This window comes from Mirounga angustirostris, unplaced genomic scaffold, assembly GCF_029215605.1.
Source record: "Mirounga angustirostris isolate CCGP_5_RB_7025 unplaced genomic scaffold, mMirAng1.0.hap1 SCAF_4, whole genome shotgun sequence".
NCBI lineage: Eukaryota > Metazoa > Chordata > Mammalia > Carnivora > Phocidae > Mirounga > Mirounga angustirostris.
The window spans coordinates 80,121,727-80,143,220 of NW_026991712.1; the positions used below are offsets into that span (position 1 = coordinate 80,121,727).

The following is a 21,494-nucleotide window of genomic DNA, read 5'->3' on the forward strand; positions in this document are numbered from 1 at the left end:
AATAGTTTTTCAACCCCACCCACTTTCTTCTTTCCTGGGATTCTGAAGGCACAAGTGTTAGGTATTTTATTTTAGTCGCAGGATTCCCCAAGGCTCTGTTTTTTGTTTTTTTGGTTTTTTTTTTTTTTTTTTTTACCTTCAGTCTATTTTCTTTGTGCTGTTATGATAGGGTCATTTATTTGGTTTTATCTTCAAGCTCACTGGTGGTTTCTCCATCCTTTTTATTCTGCTGTTAAGTCTATCTGTGGAAGTTTTTTTCTTACTGTCATTATATTTTTCAGGTCTATACTTTTAAGTTTGTTTTTGCTTAGGTGAGACTTTTTTTGTGTGAAGACTATTTTTTTTTTTCATTTATTTCAGCATCGTTACTCATTGAAGCATTTATTAATAAAGATTTTTATTTATTTGAGAGTGGAGTGAGAGAGAGAGAAAACAAGTCAGGGTAGGGGCAGAGGGAGAGGGAGAAGCAGACTCCCCACTGAGCAGGGAGCCTGACGTGGGGCTGGATCCCAGGACCCTGGGATCATGACCTGAGCCAAAGGCAGACGCTTAACTGAGTAAACCACCCAGGTGTCCCTGAAGCATTTTTTATGCTGGCTGTGATTTATGATTAAAATCTTATGTCATCTTGGTGTTGATATCTGTTACTTTTTTTACACAGTGTTTTTGAGAATTTCCTGGTTCTTAGTATAAAAAGTGATCTTCAGTTGAAATACAGGTATTATTATTATCATATGAGACTTTTGTATTATTTAAATCTTATGTTTCAGCAGGTACTGTGTTACCACTCCAGAGAATTACTGCAAGATGTGTGTAAGTCTAGATTTTCCATTTGACCTCTGTTTACATTGGGGGTGCAGAAAGTAGAGGAAACTTCACTTTGGTGGGTGAGTTTGGTAGTGCATATCCCCACTGAACTTTCTCTGATACCACCACAGACAAAAGAGGGAGAGGTGCCTTTTTACCACGGGGTTGGGTTGAAGTTCAAGCTCCCCATGTGGTCTCTATTGATTATGAGGGAAGGAGATATGCAGGGATGAAATTCACAGCCTTTCACTCAGCCTTCTCTGAAACCACCACAACAGAAACTTGGGGCACCTCATTGCAGCTGAGTAAGGTGGAATCTAAGCTCCCCACTTGACCTTTGCTGATGTGAGGGGGGGGAGCTGCAGCTTTTCTGTGGTGTTTGTCCAGAGCAGAGTGGTTATTGTCTAAAAGTTTTCTGCCTTTTGAGGAAGCTCCATTCCTTGTCCTTTGATTAGAGAGGGTAAGCGTTCATGGGCTTTTTTATCTGTGTGCCTGTTGGTGTTTCCACATTGCTGGCTTCTCTGACCTCAGTATGAGAAGTATGAAAGAAAAAAAAACAAACAACACAGGGACCTCTCTGTCATGTCATTTTTCAAGTCCCTTATTTTTTCTACTTTTCAGAATCTGCTTATATGTGTTTTATATAGAATGTCCAGGTATTTCAGCTATATTTAACAGGAGAATAAGGAAAGCATTTCTGCTCCATCATCCAACATTTACTTTCTCTCTTTTTTTAAGATTTTACTTATTTATTTGTCAGAATGAGAGAGAGAGAGAGAGCACAAGCAGAGGGTGAAGTAGGCAGAGAGAGAAGCAGGCTCCCCGTGGGGCAATGAGCCTGGTGTGGGACTCGATCCCAGGACCCTGGGATCATGACCTGAGCCGAAGGCAGACGCCCAATCAACTGAGCCACCCAGGTGTCCCCAACATTTACTTTCTGAAATAGTTTTGAAAAACAAGATATTTAACAAGTTGTTAATTTGAATGATTTTATTAACTGCTTTTATTTCAGAACTGCTTTATTTTTTTGCTTTATTTTTTTCTGACATATATTACTAACTTTAATTTTTAATGATGACTAACCAAGTAGCTTTTAAAATTTGTTTATAAAATTTCTTTTACAAGCACCACAATTCTCAAAACCATTGTTTATTTTATAAAAAGTTTTTTAGGTTTCAACTAAAGTCTTATAGACAGGCCAATAACAGGCTTAATTTTATAGACTTATTTTGTGTATTGAGTTGTTGGTTTATATGCTAACATTTTTTTCCATTATCAGGAAGTTTCATAATTATAGGACTAATTTCTTAAGCCTATTTCAAATATTATATTCAAATTTGCTCTCTCAGGTCCATTTTTATGGCTTTTTTAAATAAACTCCCATAGGATTAATCTGAAAGTAGGGAACTCAGCTATAATTTAAAAAAAATCAATGCCAATTTCTTTCATATTCTGTAACTCTAAATACAAATTTAATGCATTGGTGAAGAATGGACAATTTAGCCACTTAATTTTTAGTTATTACAAAAGAAATACCTATGTAAGGAAAAAAAATATTTGCTTACTTTCCTTATTTTCACACATTCAGATAGTGAATTCATTAACTAAACTTTGTCCTGTGCTCCTTATTTTTTCATATCAAGATAAGAAGTAGGATTTGTTATCAGAACTTGCTGTCAATGGGAAGTATGTAATGATATTCTAGCGACCTCAGCAAAACACTATTTCTTTTTTCAAAAATTTTTCTTTTTTTTTCAGGGGCGCCTTGGTGGCTCAGTTGGTTAAACATCTGACTTCAGCTCAGGTCATGATCTCACTTGGGGGTCCTGGGATGGAGCCCCACATCAGGCTCCCTGCTCAGTGGAGAGTCTGCTTGTCCCTCTCCCTCTGCCCCTCCCTCACACTGGTGTGCTCACTCTCTCAAATAAGTAAAAAAATTTTTTAAATTTTTTCACTTTTTTTTTTTTTCCAGCATCCAAGGTCATTTTAATAACAAGGCAGGATCTGGGGTTAGGTTTAGTACTAGCCAGGTCTGCAGCCTCTGGTAGCGCTGGAACTTCTGGCCCTTGGATTGCAAATAGAGTTTACTGTGGCTGTGCAGGGTTCCTGGGGCCTTCCTGAAATGCCTGTATACCTCTCAGCCCTTGCCTGGACCAGAAAGCAAGAGGGTACCACAGCCTTGGGGGACTCCAGGCTAACTGGTCAAAGGTGAGGCTCATAGCCCAACTTTGAGGATGCAGCTCCAGGCATGATTGCTTATGTGCAGTGTGCACACCTTCAGTTTGGGCACCTCCTGGGCATGCACATCATCGATTATAATACATACAACAACAGCTGTTTTGTTTTCCCAGCCAGGCAGCTTCATCTTCTGGATCATCCAGGATTAGCGCTGAGACAGCTGATTGCTGCAACTCATTAACTGCTTCAACACAGTTGCCTAATGTGGAGTTGGTTTGTTGGGCAAGAAACCTGTACTACTTGACCAACAGTCTCAGGTAGATGTCCTGGCTCTTGGGCTCCTCGCACTGAAACTTTTGGTCCTTGTGGTGGATGTTGACTCCCATGATGGCGCCTCCTTATCAGCCACATCTGGAAAGAGAGAATCAAAATTGTTTTCATGTTTTTCATGAAGACACTTTTGAAAAGTATTGGTAAATAATTTGAAGAATATCTCAATATGAGTTTGTCTGATGTTTTTTCGTGATTAGGCAGGGGCTATAAAAGAGGCATGCCACAAAGGTGAAGCATCTTTCTCTTATGTCCTTCCAGGTGCATGATATCAACATAACTTATTTTGGTTACGTTAACATAATCACTTGTTTGACGTGGTGTCTTCCTGGCTTCTCCATTGTAAAGTTAGTATATTTCTCCCTTTCCAAACCCTGTTCCTTAGAAGTGAGTTCCAATTTCCATCCACACTCAAGGCAGGTGGATTAAGACCCACATTCTGAAGGGGAGAATATCGGAGAACTTGCGGAAGTATATTAAAACTATAACATTATTTGTGGGAGATACTTTGATTCTACCCAGATATCATTTTTCTACTTAAAGCTTTGCCCACCAATTTTACCATTTATTAGTAGATCTTTGAAGCAACTATTATGATGGGCTTCCAATAGTAATTTTCTATTTATGTTGTTCCTTCCAAAATTAATATTTATAATTTTCCTGTAAGGAAGAGTTGTCCCTCTCCCTCATTTAATTATATCAGTATGGAGTCGAGAATATTTATTTTACATTTTTAGGTTATAATTTAATACCATCATCATTTATTTTGTTGCTCAAATTCTTACAACTTTGGCCATTGGGAGCTCTTTCATATTGAATGTTGTGTCCTTTTGACCTAGCTTCATCACTCGCCTTTTTTTTTTTTTTTTTTTTAGCATCTCCTTACTTTCTTGCACTACAAGATGCTCCAGGCACTTCTCTGATTTTTCCTTGCCCTAAGCGTAGAATCAGCATTTCTTTAAGGATCTCTCTTTGCTTTAATCAAAGAATGGTATTAGAATAATAATAGTTGGACTCTAGGAGTTTTCATTGTTACGGGGTGTCACTTCTTTTTGGCCTACTCAGTAAGGAAGCTAGAAATATAAGTATGTATACTAACCCACACATGTCTACAATTATTTCTTTATCCCCCTGGTTTTTATGTATTAAGATAAAGGTGAGTTCATACTGATATATCTGACTCTAATCCAGTTCTGCAGGATTCCTTCTAGCATCTTCTTCCTCCTTGTTCCAATTTCTTTATCTGACAGCAAAAAGCTGAACTCTCGTATACTATACTGTATTTACTTGTTTGTTCAACACTGTAAAGTAGTGTCAGAATTTACCAGGTAGAATACACTATTTATGCACATAGTTTGTCTTTAAACTTACATATCTAGTCAAAATCCCAACATTCTGGTTGATTTTTTAAAACTTTCAGAGAGTAGTGTTCTCCATTTTGATGTACAGTTGTATGGGACTTGACATGTGAATGATCATATATGCATCACCTCAGTACCACTCAGTTCCCTAAAAAGTCCCTTGTATGATATCTTTGTCACCAAGCACTCCAATCTTCCAGAACCTCTTATATTCCTATTTCATATTTCTTCTTCTTGAAGAAATTCCTTCTTATAGAATATGTCTGTTGACAATCAATTCTCTCAAATTTTGCTTGAGAGTGTTTTTCTGAAAAACTGTCTCTTGTAATTCTTATCTTTGTCCTCTGTAAATAATAATTACGCTGGTAATGCCCACCCCTCAGCTTCCCTTCAAGATTTTCTTTTGGTCTTCAATTTGCAGAGGTTTAAATATAAACATGGCCTGGGGCAGTGTTTGTTTTGTACTTATTATCCCCCTTGTTGTTTTCTGAGCTTCTGTGGTTTGGTGCCTACCATTAGTTTGCATTTTCTGAGCCATTTCTTTCATTGTCATTTATTTCTTATGCTTTATTCTCTCCCTTTTCTTCAGCTAGGAATCTAATTTGTTAAACTGTTGATATTTTCCCATAGCTCTTGGGTTCTCTGTTGATTTTTTTTTTCACTTCTTTTTACCTTTGCATTTTATTTTGTAAAATTTCTATTAACTTGTTTCCAAGTTCACTGTTAGTTTCCTCAACTGTGTAGAGTCCTCTGATAAGCTTTCAAAGGCACTCTTTATTTCTGTTTCTGTGCTTTTTAAAAAAAATCTGACATTTCCATTTATATAATTTTTATAATTTCCTTATATCTGCTGAAGTGATTTATATTTGCTCTTACATACTATCTACTTTTTCCATTGGAGACTTTGGCATATTAATATTATTTTCAGTCCCCTTTCTGTTAGTTTCACTATCTGTGTGTTACTTGATTTTGATTCTGAAAATTTTTTTGTCTTCAGAATCTGTTTTTTCTTACCTTTTGATATGCCTCATTAGTTTTGGTTGAAAACCATATGTGTTATATAAGACAGTAAATACTGAAATATGTTTATGTTTAAAAATGAGTATGACTTTCCTTCTATTAGGACTTTAGTGTGGGGATTTGTGTTGATATAGTCAGTAGTTGGGCTGAGTTTGAGGTTTGTTATTTAGTTACCCTCAGTGTACCAGAGCCTTCAGATAGCTCATTTGATATCTTGTGTTTATGGAGTGAGTTAATTTGCTCAATATTTGCTCCTGCTTGTTTTTTTTTTTTAAAGATTTTATTTATTTATTTGAGACAGAGAGAATGAGAGAGAGAGAGAGCACATGAGAGGGGGGAGGGTCAGAGGGAGAAGCAGGTTCCCTGCCGAGCAGGGAGCCCGATGCAGGACTCGATCCAGGGACTCCAGGATCATGACCTGAGCCGAAAACAGTCGCTTAACCAACTGAGCCACCCAGGCGCCCGCTCCTGCTTGTTTTTGAGACTATTCACTAGGTTGTGGATTTTTCACACTGCTCCCCAGGGAGAATCTGTCCTTAGTAAACGATACAACATTCTCAGCTGCTATGTTTTTTCCTGTACTCATTAGTGTGGTGGTTAGGGATTAAGCCTGTATCTTTTGAAATTTATTTAAAATGCCTAGACCAATATTCCTACTGGCTTACATGGCATTCAGCAGCATGTCCACCAAATATGTTGAGCTGTATTTCCCCCTGCAGGCACCAAAGTCTCTCCAGATTACCTGTTATTTATTTGCTCTGCAACCTAATCTTTGGGCAAATCATAAATTTGAACTTAGTCCAGCTTTTTTTTTTCCTATTGTAAGAGTGGGAACTATATTCTTACTAGGTTCTTATATCTCTGATATAAAACTTGAAGTCCACCAAGACATCTATTTTTATTATGTCAAATATTGAGCATGCTTTCTTTGCCCAAAGATGTGTCTCCTTTAATTTTATTGGTCTTGGTCAATGATATTGATATGCATTCAGTCATTTAGTCTGGAAGCCTAAAGTTACATTTGATTACTTTCTGTCTATATCTTTCAACCCTACATTCAAAATATTGGTAATCCCTGATAATTCATTTATAGAAAATATATTTCTACCTTCTATTTCCAGTTTTAAAAGTTATATTTATATGATGTCATTTCCAAATTTTTGTAGGGTCCACTATTCCTTCCAGTAGTATCTCCGTATAGCAATTTGTTATCCATCAAGCTACTAGTGAAGCTTTTCAAAACCAAATTTTGGTTACATTGCATTCATACTCAGTGTTTCTCAGGGATTTTTTTAAACCTAATTATAACATCTAATGTATCTAACATAGCATGCAAAGCCATAGTAGACACTGATTGGAGTGGCTTATTAGTGTCCAGAGACTCACCCATGAACTAAATCTGTGCACTCTGATCTTTTCCTTCTGATAGTTGATGATCCAGATATCTGACCATCCTGGACCAATAACAGTCTCTCTAGTGGAGATCAGGAAATACCAACGGAGAATGAATGAAATTCTGGGAATTATGTCATCTTAATATAGAATGACACTTTTTCAGAGTAAAAGGGAACACTATTATTACTTTAGGATGAAATTATAAACTGACCAAATTGAGACAGTCTCAAGCAAATCTTACTGTGTAGTTGAGAGAGGTCCACAAATCCATGCTACCATTGCAAAACCTCTCTTACTCTGTCCTTTGGAATGTTTGTATGTTCAGTCCCTCTGTAGTTTTCTAGACTCAAATGTGCTTTTTTTTTTTTTTAAAGATTTTAATAATTTATTTGACAGAGAGAGACACAGCGAGAGAGGGAACACAAGCAGAGGGAGTGGGAGTGTGAGAGGGAGAAGCAGGCTTCCCGCGGAGCAGGGAGCCCTATGCGGGACTCAATCCCAGGATCCTGGGATCATGACCTGAGCCGAAGGCAGCCGCTTAACCGACTGAGCCACCCAGGTGCCCTCAAATGTGCTTTTAATGTGTTAAGTCTAATTTCTGTTTTTATGTTTGTTCTTGTTTTTTTCTTCAGCTAGCCAAGTCATTCAGTTTTATTCCATGTTTGAGATTCTTGTTTTGCTAATATGATGATACCTTGGTCCTCTGTTAGATCTGGAAATAAGCCTTAGTATTATTAGTTCCTGCTCATAAAGAGCAGAGATTTTCCTATACCAAACTCATGGTTGATACCCTGCTGTTTATGAAATCATCTCTCACATAGATTGCATTCATGATCATAATCCTTTGTAGGGTTCTAGGAAATTTTTGAAGATTATTCTATTTGCTTATTGATGAATTTTTGTCTGGCATGTTTTATCAGTCAGAGTCCCAACAAAAGACACCCTAGGCTGGGATTTAAAGAAAATTTAATGGAGTTATTATTAGAGTAGGAAAATCTTATGGAATTAATATGTTATCTATGGACAAGCTACAGCATGAATTTATTATATCCCTGGGCTTGAAGGGCAAGGGGAAGGAATGGTGTTATTGGTGCCTTATGAGAGCTGGAGCTGTGCTGGTAGAGCAACTTGAAAAGAGGATCCACAACATGATGGATTAGCAACAAAATAGTTTCCTCTTCTCCTGCTTCCCTGTCTTCTCCTCATCTTTCCCCTTGCTAGAACTCAGGGGATCATGGAAGTATGTGATGCAGTATGTCATAATCATGTCTCCAGAGCACAGAAGGTATGAAAGTTAGACAAAATATATGATGATAAGGCAAATGGAAAATAACTACATACCTAGAAGTTACTGTTGCTTAACCTTGTAAGTCATGGGTTTTAATACAGTCAACATTAAAAGTAGGTCCAATTTTCTTTAAAATATCCACATTACAGAGATTGGGATTGGTTCTAAGCATTGTATCCCTTTTGTCTATCTTGCCTATCCTATCCTGGTAGTTAACTGGAGAATTGAATACAAACAATGGATATGGTCCTGTGATCCTCCAGCAAATTTCAGCAACCTGGAGATTCCAGAAGAGATGGTATGCTAAGAGTACATAATATCAAGGCAGAGGGAAAATAAAGAATGTGTTTGTAAAAGTTATAGGGGTGTATAGGTAAAGGAAGGCCCCAAATAGATTGTAAGAATGGGAAGGGGGTAAGTACCTGGAGGTCTTGATATTAGTGAAGAGTAGTTTCAGTGAAGATTGAGGAATTGATTGGGGTTGAAAGAAAAAGTTATAGTGAGAGACATCACAAAGTTCGATCTCTTGGAAATCAAGTAATTCAAGTAACAGTTTCATAAATCTCTATAAAGCTTAGCTTACTCATTCTTTAAATGGGCATAGTATTATATACTTCTATTTCATAAACTTCATAGAGTAGCTCTGTGATTTAAACAAATATGATAATATTATAGATAGATGTAAATTGAATGATAAAGAGTGAAGGCTCTGGAGTTAGAATGCCTTGCATCAAAATGTCTATCACTTTTCTTGTCATATGATCTCAAGAAAACTCACATAAGCTTTAAGCTTTATATGTCTAAGTTTTGTCATTTTGTTGGAAAATGGAGAAAATAATATTAAATAACTGTAAAATGCATAAAACACAGAAAATTACCTGGTTGAGAGCAAATGCCAAATAACTATTCTTTATTATTTTGGCATCAGGAAGAAAATAAATAAAAAAAATTTAATTCACTTCTGTCTGTGAAGGAGTAAATGTTTTGATTTGCCATCTCACAAAAGTAGAAAATTAGACAAATTATATAAAATTACTGTTTTTGGATAATTGGGACCACATTCAGTACACAACTGTGCTTGCAAAGAGAAAGGAATTAATTATTGTAAAGACAGATTTAAATCTAGATACAATTTACAAACTAAGATTTAAGAAGGGGAAATCTGAACAAACCCCAGTATTCTTTCTAAGTTAAGGGATAATGACATTCTGGGGGATCCCAAGGTGTCAATATTTTGTGGGATAAAATACCAGAGAGAAGAAAGTTCCACAGAGAAATCTCCAGAACCTGCATGGAATCACCTTAAGCCTCTGGCTGAACATAAATCTGTAAATGTGTAAGTGAAACTACAAATCTTGAGAGATAAAATCTATCAAGAAAAGACCAATTTTAAGGATCTATCAGATGAACAATTTTGAGTTCATAAAGGGCTGGAAATTTTTGAATCCTCATGAGCCAGAGTGGAGAAACCTCACTGAATACATAAACATTTAGTAGATGTATCAGAAGGCTCACATAATAGTAATGCTTAGCCAAGCCTACAGACTATTTTAGATTTGCCCTAAAGAAAGCTTAATAACTATTCTGAAAAACATGTAGCTGGTATACAAGTGACTTAACTGCAGGCCAGAGTTAGTTCAACACTTTGTAAACATGTTCACAGAAAGAACTCAATGAAGAGAGGACTCAAAGTGTCCCACATCCAATAAAAAATTACTAAACATGCCAAGAAGCACGAAATATAAACCAGAAATAGGAGAAAAGTCAATTAATAGAAATAAAAAATAAATAACTAAATAAAGGGCAAATACACTGGAATTAGGAGATAAGAATTTTATATTATTATAGTATAAATATTTTTAAATGCTCAAAACTTTAAAGGAAAATGTAAACATAATTAGAAGAGAAAACTGAAGATGTAGGAAAGAAGTGAATGAAAGTTCTGGAAATAAAAATATAATATTTGAAGTAAAATTTTTTCCTTGAAAGAATTATTAACAAATTAAATACTGCAAAGGAAAAAATTAGTGAACTTAAAATGAACAGGAACTCAAGGACATAAGGGACAAGAAGGAGAGTTCGAGGAGGTGCAACTGGAGTGCCAGGAAAGGGGAGGTAGTGGTGAAAAAACACATGGAGATAATATGGTAGAATATTTTTCAAATATGATGAAAATTATGAAATAATAGCTCAGCAAAATTCAAAAAGCAACAAAGAAAAAAACCACGAAGAAAAACATTAAATCACACCATAATTAATTTTCTGAAAACCAGTAATCTGAAGGGGAAAAAAAGGGATAAAAGGAGAAGAAAGATATCCATTATATAAAGAAGAACAAATGTAAGAATTTTTATAAAGTTCTCCTCAAAAATAACAGAATCCAGGTGACAATGGAAAGACACCTTTAAAATGGTAAAGGAAAGGAAAACTATCCATTTAGATTTATAACATGTAAAATATATCTGAGACTATAAAAAGTAAAGTATTTTCAGACAAGCAAAAGCTGGGAGAATTAGCCTCCAGGAGACCAGCACTACAGGAAGATTTGGAAATCTTAAATTTATAAGTAAATATAAGATTTTTTTCCTTATTTTTAAATTTTAAAGTGATTTGTAAATGTCTAAAATAAAATAAATGAATTGTGGATTTTATATCATAAGAAAAGTAAAATTTATAATCACAGTAGCACAGAGAACAAGGGTGGGAAATTGAAATACAGGTTTAAAAGTTAAGAATTAAAACTTTCTTGTGTCACCAATTATATCATAAGATCATAAAATATTAGATGAAACTAAACTGTGAGAAGTTAACATGCCTGTTGTAAAAACTAGAGTTACCATAGAAAACATACAAAAAATGAGTAGTGAATATGGAACTAGTAGTGAATATGGAACTTCTTATTCCAAAGAAGAATGAAGTAGCAAAGTGCGCACATGGCATATAAAACACAAATGTCAAAATGGTTGAAATGAACGTCATAATAGCAGTAATTATTTTGAGTGTAGACAGTCTAAATGCAGAGGGAAAAGGCAAGACTGTCAGAATGGATAAAAGTATTCTACAAAAACCTTCATTTTACATAGCAGGACATAGATAAGTTAAAAAATAGAATAGGAAAAGGTGTCTATGTAAAAACGAATAATAAAAAGGCTAAAGCCACTGCCCTACTGCTATCAGACAAAGTAGACTTTAGGGCAAATACATTTTCACGCATAAAGTGAGTATTTTGTAATGATAAATAGGCATGTGACTAATAACAGAGTTTCAAAATACATTAAGAAAAACAAATTGAATTACAAAGAGAAATAGACAAACCAAATATTGTGGGTAGAGATTTAAATAATCCTCTCTCTGTATAAAATAGGACAAGTGGAAAGAAAATCCATAAAGGTATAAAAAATTTGAACTACACTGATCAAACCAAACCAAAACAAACAACAACAAAAACAAACCTAATTGACATTTATAGAAAGCCCTATTCAACAACAGCATAATAAAGATTATTTTGAAGTGCACATGGAACTTTCACTAAACATAAATGATATGCTAAGACACAAACAGATGTCAGTCATTTTAAAAGGGTTGAAATCATAGAAAGTATATTTTTTGACATCAATGGAGTTAAAATAGAAACCAATATCAGAAAAGCATCTGGAAAGTTTTCAAATATTTGGAAATTAAAAATTTCACTTCTAAATCACTTAATACTTGAAGAGCAAATCATAAGAAAGATTAGAAAATATTGTGAATTGAATGAAAATAAATACATAGTGTATCAAAATTTATAAGAGGCAGCTAAAGCTGTGCTTGAGGGAGACAGATAGTTTTAAAGACTTGTATTAGTGAAGAAGAAAGTGCTAAAATAAATGATCTAATCTTTTTTCTTAAGTACTAGATAAAAAAGAATACATTAGTGGTGCCTGGTTGGCTCAGTTGGTTAAGCTTCTGCCTTTGGCTCAGGTCATGATCCCAGGGTCCTGGGATCAAGCCCTGCTTCTCCCTTTCCCTCTGCTGCTTCCCCTGCTTGTGCTCTCTCACTGTCTCTTTGTCAAATAAATAAATAAAATCTTTAAAAAAATCTTAAGAAAAAGTACACATTAAATCAATAGTAAGATAATAAAAACAAAAATGGAAATTAATAAAATAGAAAAAGTAAAATAAAATCATGAAACACAAACCCATCTAGTACTCTAAAAATTATAAAGCACAGCTGAAGTAAAAATACCTAAATAAATGGAGAGATATACTTTGTTTATGACATAAAAGACTTAATATTGTTAAGATGTCATTTTTTCCCAATGAGATCTATGTTTGAATGCAATTCCAATTAAAAAAAAAAATGGGGGCAGTTGTTTTTGTTTTTTTGTTTTTTCCAGAATGGACAAGCTTATTCAAAATTTGTATGGAAAGGCAATGGACCCAGAAGAGCCAAAGTGATTCAGAAAAGGTCAAAATGAAAAGATATTACTTAATTTCAAGGTTTACAACAAAAGTAACAATTATCAAAGCATAGTATCATTGACAAAAGAATTGATATATAGATATATGCATATTTGCAAATTAGTTTTTTCTTATACTGCCAAGGAAATTCCATATAGAAAGGGTAATCTCTTTAAAAAGTGATATCGAAACCACTAGATATCCATATTAGAAAATAAAAATTAAAAAAAACTTGAAACTTACCTCACTCCACATATAATTGTATGTATCATGGACCTAAATGTAATAGCTGAAATGATAAACTTCAGGTAGAGGACAGAGCAGTTTGCTAGTTTCTCTGTTTGCTTATATGTTTGCTTTTTTTTTTAACTGTGGTGTAGGTGAAGTTCCTTACATAAAACAAAAATAGAAGAACCATCAAGATAATGAATTAATATATTTGGGTTATTCTAAATTAAAAGCTTGTCCTCTTCAAAATATACCACTAAGAAAATGAAAAGTGAACCACTGACAAAAGTATCTATTTGCAAAGCATATAGCTAACAAAAGACTTTATACAGAATATACAAATCCACCTGCAATTCAATAATAATAGAGAAATTAACATTTTAAAAGGAAAAAATTTGAAAAGACTTTTCAGAAAATAATGCTTTCCTGAGTCAGGGTTAAGATAGTGACTTTCATATATTGACTTGAAGAATGAAGAGAAGCATTGACAAATTGTTTCCCACTCTCCTTTCTGAATCCCAGTTAGGACTTAACACCCTCCTTTGTGCCATGGGCAAATTTGATAAGCATGCAATTAGCTTCCTGAAATCCTCTGGAAGATTAACCCATTGGATAGAGCTAAAGACAGAGTCCGGGCACTTGCTTCATCTTTTATCTATCCAAATAATAATGGTTAAAATATTTCAACCATTTATGCAGTTTCACAAAACATTAAGTATATGAATATTTTGAGACTTACGAGAAACCATTTTGAAATACAATACACCATCCATGTCATTCTAATTTATTGGCCTAATAAGGATGATCTAAAAATGATCATATAAGATCAGTCTACTGTGAACCCTTATGGATAATTGTTGTTTGTTTGCTTGTCCTAATACCCAGAATGGCACATTTAGCCTAATTTAAATATATAGAATACAAACAAAAAAGCATGTAACTTTCTTGTCCTATTGCTCACAGAGTATCCTTTTATTAATCTGTCACAGATTTGGCCTGGGACCTATGTTGTGGCTTCTAGAATAGTTGTTAGAGTTTACCTTATGTAGAGGCAACATTTATTTATCTCAGTCTCCTTGTCCCTCTCTTGTTCTCAATCACTCTTCAAAGTGTTTACAGAGCAACTGGACCACCATCTATCTACAGGAAGTCCTGGAACTTTGAACCAACCGGAATTCTGGACTAAGGGACAAACTCAATAAGAAAAGCAAGGTTCTTGACTCCTGTCTCTCTCATTCTGCATCTCGAATTCCCCCTCAATAGGGTTATCCTACTGTATTCAGGCTAAAAACCAACAACAAAAGTAACACATAACTCTCAATCAGTAAACCTCTACATTTTTTGTTCTACTCTCTATGTGTATAATTTCAATATCCTCAGACCTCAAAGCTGTCTGTGTTGCTCTTTCTTGTATATCCTCGTTTGTATCCAGTCTTCCATTATTCTTTATAAATATTTGTAAAACAGTTTTCTCCCTGATTTCCCAAACAGTACATTTCACATAATTGAAGCATATAGGATTAAAAAACAAGGACATGAGCCTCAGATGATCTAATAATGTTCATGTATCCATTGTATATGCGAATATCTACATGTAAAATATATTTTATATATTTTTAAGAATAGATATATTTTTATATATGTACAGAGAATATATACTTCCAAATTTTTTTGACTTAATAAAGACTAAAGCATGTTAACTTACATTGTTTAAATTCAGTATGCAATAAATGTCACATTTCAGTGTTTTTGGACATAAAGTGCTCTTACTTTTTTAAGATGTGCATACACACATATACACACACATTGAAAATGATGACTCAGATTTCACACTTTAATAATTAAATAAATACCTTTGAAAAGATGATGTTTTGTCTGGTTGCAAATCTTTTAACTGAGGGCTCTTGTGGTCAATAATGGACCTGAGTGGTGTCATGGCCATCTGAAAAAAAGAGGGAAACATATTGTTACAACAAACTGGTGGGTGTCTTGTAAGATTTCACTACCAGTCAAACTGGGATTCCCCCATGAATTGTAAAAGCTGGGACAGGCATAAGCCATAAAGACATATGTTTTAATCAGAGTTCTACAGAAAAGCAGAACCAACAGGGTACCCATCCATCATCTATCTCTGAATCTCTGTACTCTGTATCTAACCATCTATGGAGAGATGGTGAGAGAAAGATTGAGAGAGAAAGAAAGAGAGAGAGACATTTTGAGGGATGGAATTGTGGATACCGGCCAGTCCAAAATCTGTCCAGCTTGCTGGCCAACTAGAGAAGAGTTGCAGTCTGAGTTCTGAAGCAGTCTGCTTGCAGAATTCCTTCTTGCTTGGGGAACGTCAGTATTTGATCTTTTCAGGTCTTTAACTGATTAGATGAGGCTCACCCACACCATGGAGGGTAATCTGTTTTACTCAAAGTCCAGTGATTTAAATGTCTATCTCATCCAAAAAAATAATAATAAATAATGCCATCATAGAAACATTTAGAATAATATTTGGCCAAATATTTGGGCATTGTGGCCCAGTCATTTTGACACATATAATTAATCATCACAACATGAATTCAGCTGCCAAAAATTGTATGCAAAATGAAAGCTTAATTTAAAAAGAGTGAACTGGATGAGTGGCCTGGGTAAATAACAACTGGGCCATGTGACACACCAAAACTGATAAATCTCCTTAGCTGCTTGGCCATGGGTTTGGTGTGACAACTGGTATGTGGTAGATGGTTCCACCTACAGAAACCAAGCTGATGATGGTGTTGGCTAGCATTATAAGGAAAATAAGCTCTTCAAGATTGTACAACATGCTGCTGGTGGAAAAACTAGGTATAATCTAGATAACAGGCAGCATGACCTCTCACATCCATAATTATTACTCCTAGTCTCTGGGTAGGTTGAAGCTGTTTTCAACAATTTTGGATGTTGAAGACATTTCTTCTGGATGCTTCTGTTTCTATATTCATCTTAAAGGGAAAAAAATCAAAATAAGCATATTTTATATTAGACTATTGCTAAAATAAAGAAAAGTACACACTTAGACAAAGACACACAGAGGTCTACACAAGCATCACTGTTGAAAATAGAAAAAGAGATTGTCATAATTCTGGAAAATTTTCTCTAACTTTGTTGTCTAAGGGGCATAAATTCACAGATATAATTGGTAACAAATGAGGTAATCAGCATCTTAAGCAAGAAAGAAGAGGTTGGGAAATAAAGAAAATGTAAAACTCAACTGCATTGATGTTACTAGCTGGTGATTCTAAATTTGTAACAAAATTTTGCCACCTGGCCTCCCTTCTTCCCCCAACCATGACAACCATGACAGTACATGCTGAAGCAATCTGAGTCTGTTACTGATGGGGGGAGCATCAGTAACAGGCTGGGCTGAAGACAAAGCATAAAGTGACACCCTGCAACCTCCCCCCACTCCTGGGTGGGACATGTGTTACATTCTTCTAGGAATCTCCCAACTATCTCAATGTTAATATCTTACTAGAGGTGAAAAACAACCTTAAGTTGACAATGGCAAGGCCTCCGGTATCTTGTAGGTCCTCTTTAGCATATGAAAGTTCTTTTGAAATCTCCCTTTTTTCCTTATCTCCCCCAATCTCATAGTATATAATCAGCCACCCCTCACAATCCTGGTGCAGCAGCTCTTCCTGCCCATGGGTCCTGTCCCATGCTTTAATAAACCACCATTTTTCACCAAAGACATCTCAAGAATTCTTTCTTGGTCATTGGGTCCAGACTCCATCCCACTGAACCTCACCTATATTCCAAAACTACATTACCACCATTTTCTAGTTCCCTTTGAGTATTCAAGTATACATAAATATAGTCAGAGACTGAAGGATATAGAAAGAATATGTGAGAGACAAAGTATATTCATTCTCAATTGCTGCATAACAAATCACCACAAACTCAGTATTTTAAAACAGCACAAATGTATCATTTCACAGTTTCCATAGGTCAGCAGTCTGGGCATGGCTTAGCTAAAGCTCTTTTCAGAAATCAAGTTGTTAGCTGGAGCTGTGATCTCATTTGAGGTTTGAGGTCTTCTTCAAACCTCACTGGTTGTTGGCAGAATTCATTTCCTTGCAGGTGTATGAGTGATATCCTTGTTTTCATGCTATGGCAATCCAGGAAGCCCACCATGTCCTAGAGATTGCCCCAGATCCCTCTCACATGGCCCCTTCCCTCATGACATGGCTGCGTCTTCTAAGACATAGGGAAGGTCTCTTTTGCTTCAAGTCCCTCCAACCTCTTTTAAAGGCTCATCTGATTAGGTTAGACCTATCCAGGATAATCTCCTTTTATATTAACTCAAAGTTGACTGATTAGGGACCTTAATTACATCGCAAGATCCCTTCTGCCAAATAACATCACATAACCATAAAAGTGCTATTCCATATACTTACACATGATGGCAGGAAATTAAAAGGGCTTGTACACTTTAACACAATTATCATGGGAACATCTTAGAATTCTGCCTACAACATCAGGGATGGAGGAATTCTGGAACTCTGGGAATGGAATATGCAGAGGCACTAGTGTACTAATACCATATTTTGGGAAAAAGTGGCAACAGCAACCTGCCTGGATTTTCCAGGACAGATATCATCTTCCTTGTGTCATAGAACCTGGCAGTGAGGGCAAAAAATTGGTCTTAAATCCATTAATGTGCTGAAGATGAAAGCCCATGGTACACCAGGGGCAGTTAATCTCCACCCAGATACCAATTTGAGAAGGTAAAGCTACCAAAATTAATTGTGAACTTTTTAGTGATTTATTCACTTCTGTGTTTGTTCTTTTGGAATGTGTTTATTGTGTTTGATTATTGGTTCATTTTATGACAAATGACTTCATATACTTAATGTTTTGGAGGGGGGGAGGAGCAAGATGGCAGAGTAGTAGAAGACCTAAATTTCGTCTGGTCCCAGGAATTCAGCTGGATAGGGATCAGACCATTCTGAACACCTATAAACTCAACAAGAGATCAAAGAAAAGAATAGCAGCAACACTCTGAACAGAAAAGCAACCACTTTCTGGAAGGTAGGACGTGAGGAGAAGTGAATCTGAGGCGATATTCGGGAAGACAGACAGCGGGGGAGGGGGCCTCTGTCAGCCGCTACTGGCAAGTGATAGAAGAGTGGGGCACAAAATCGGAACTTTTAGAAGACAGCTCTGCTGAGGGACATCACTCCAGTGGCTAAGTGGGGGGTGGAACCCTCATGAGGACAGTGTGGTCTCAGGACCCTTGGGGTCACAGAAAGACTGGGGGTGCTAAGTGCAGCAGAGTTTCCAGGTATTGGAGCGGGGAAGCTGGCTGCAAAGATGGAGCCAAGGAGTGGGGTCTCAGCTCGGGGTTGCCATAAACCATTATCCCCGGCACAGTCAGGCCACTGCTCTTCCAGCAGGGACCCAACAAGTGGCAGATCCAGGGAGACTCCCTTTACTCCCCCGGGAGGAGAGGCACAGGAGTGCATTGCAGGAATCTGCTGGGTTTGGAGACTCCACACAGGGTCATGTGCCAGAGATAGAAATGCTGGGTCACAGGCTGGGTGAGCATGGATTGTAGCTGGAAACCAGGGAGATGGGAGTGATTGACTGCTTTTCTCTGGGGACTCACTGAGGAGTGGGGTCCCAAGTTCTCAGCTCCTCCGGGGCAGAAGTTGGGAGGCCGCCATTTTCACTCTCATCCTCCAAACCTGTACAGAAAGCTTGCAGGGAACAAAAGCTCCTGAGAGCAGACCCGAGCAGATTACTTAGCCTAGCCCTGGCAAGAGCAGGCAATCCCGCCTCCGGCAAAGACATTTGGGAACCATGGCAACAGGCCCATCCCCCAGAAGATCAGCAAGAACAGCCAGCCAAGACCAAGTTTAATGATCAATGAGAAAGACAGAACTCCAGTGCTAGGGGAATACTGCACATAGTATTCATGGCTTTTTCTCCATGATTCTTTAATCTTTCAAAGTTAATTTTTTTTTTACTTTCTTTTTTTGTGTGTGAATTTTTCTTTTTCCCTTTTTCAACCAACATCTTATCAATCCCTTTTTTAAAAAATCTTTTTTATTTTTCATTTTTAGAGTCATATTCTATCCCTTCATAGTAGTTAACCTTATTTTTGGTATCTATATATATGTTGTTCTCTCTTTAAAATTTTGGGATACAGTTTCTTCTAACAGACCAAAATATACCCTAAATATCTAGTGTATGGCTTTGTTCTAGTCTCCTGCCTGATCACATTCTCTCCCTTTTTATTTTTTTTTAAATCCTCTTCTATCTTTTTCCAACCAACTTCTTATCTTATCAATTCCATTTATAAAATCTTTTATAATTTTCATTTTTACAGTCATATTCCATCCCTTCATCATATTTACCCTTATTTTTGTAAATATATAAGTTTTTCTTCCTTTAAAATTTTGGGAGGCACTTTCTTCTAACAGACCAAAATATGCCCAAAATCTAGAGTGTGACACTGATCAATGCACCAGCCTGATCATATTTGATCATATTCTGTTTGTTTGTTTTATCTTTTCCTTTTTCTTTTTTTTTCTCTTTTTCTTTCTTTCCCCTGGTCTCAGGGCTCTTTTGAATTGTATAGTGTATATTTTTCAAGGGTTGTTGTTACCTTGTTAGCATTTTGTTCTCTCATTCATCTATTCTCTTCTGGACAAAATGACAAGATGGAAAAACTCACCTCAAAAAAAAAAAGAACAAGAGGCAATACTGACTGCCAGGGATGTAATCAAAAAGGACATTTGTAAGATGTTGGAACTAGAGTTCAGAATGATGATTTTAAAGATAAAAGAACAGCAAATAAAGCTTAAACCCAGCAGGAGAAGAAAATAATAAAGATCAGAGGAGAAATCAATGAAATAGAAACCAAAAGAACAGTGGAACAGATCAACGAAACTAGGAGCTGGTTCTTTGAAAGAATTAACAAGATTGATAAACCCCTGGCCAGACTTATCAAAAGAAAAGAGAAAGGACCCAAATAAATAAAATCATGAATGAAAGAGGAGAGATCACAACGAACACCAAAGAAATACAAACAATTATAAGAACATATTATGAGCAACTCTATCCCAGCAAATCAGATAATCTGGAAGAAATGGATGCATTCCTAGAAATGTATCAACTACCAAAACTGAACCAGGAAGAAATAGAAAACCTGAACAGACCTATAACCACTAAGGAAAATGACTAAGGAAAGTCATCAAAAATCTCCCAACAAACAAAAGCCCAGGGCCAGATGGATTCCCAGGGGAATTCTACCAAACATTTAAAGAAGAATTAATACCTATTCTTCTGAAATTGTTCCAAAAAATAGAAATGGAAGGAAAACTTCAAAACTTGTTTTATGAGGCCACCATTACCTAGATACCAATACCAGACAAAGACCCCATCAAAAAGGAGAATTACAGACCAATATCTTTGATGAACATGGATGCAAAAATTCTCACCAAAATACTAGCCAATAGGATCCAACATTACATTAAAAAGATTATTCACCATGACCAAGTGGTGTTTATCCCTGGCCTAGAAGGTTGGTTCAACATCTGCAAATTAATCAATGTGATAAAATACATTAATAAAAGAAAGAACAAGAACCATATGATGCTTTCAATAGATACAGAAAAAGCATTTGATGAAGTACAGCATCCTTTCTTGATCAAAACTCTTCGAGTATAGGGATAAAGGGTACATACCTCAGTATCATAAAAGCCATCTATGAAAAACCCACAGCAAATATCATTCTCAATGGGGAAAAACTGAGAGCTTTCCCCCTAAGGTCAGGAACGCGGCAGGGATGTCCACTATCACCACTGCTATTCAACATAGTATTGGAAGTCCTAGCCACAGCAATCAGACAACAAAAAGAAATAAAAGGCATCCAAATCAGCAAAGAAGAAGTCAAACTTTCACTCTTTGCAGATGATATGATACTTTATGTGGAAAACCCCAAAGACTCCACCCCAAAACTGCTAGAACTCATACAGGAATTCAGTAAAGTGGCAGGATATAAAATCAATGCACAGAAATCAGTGGCATTCCTATACACCAGCAACAAGACAGAAGAAAGAGAAATTAAGGAGTTGATCCCATTTATAATTGTACCCAAAACCATAAGATACCTAGGAATCTAAGAAATCTAACCAAAGAGGCAAAGAATCTTTACTCAGAAAAGTATAAAATACTCATGAAAGAAATTGAGGAAGACACAAAGAAATGGAAAAACGTTCCATGCTCATGGATTGGAAGAACAAATATTGTGAAGATGTCCATGCTACCTAGAGCAATCTACACATTCAATGCAATCCCCATCAAAATACCACCCAATTTTTTTTAAGAAATGGAACAAATAATCCTAAAATTTGTATGGAACCAGAAAAGACCCCAAATAGCCAGAGGAATGTTGAAAAAGAAAAGCAAAGCTG

At 36.1% G+C, this 21,494-nt stretch overlaps 1 pseudogene; it reads right to left on the reverse strand.

Annotated features, from left to right (window-relative positions):
• Window positions 1-2,788: 2,788 nt before the first annotated feature.
• Window positions 2,789-3,371, reverse strand: LOC123860233 (large ribosomal subunit protein eL18-like; annotated as a pseudogene).
• Between the last annotated feature and the right edge of the window lie 18,123 nt (window positions 3,372-21,494).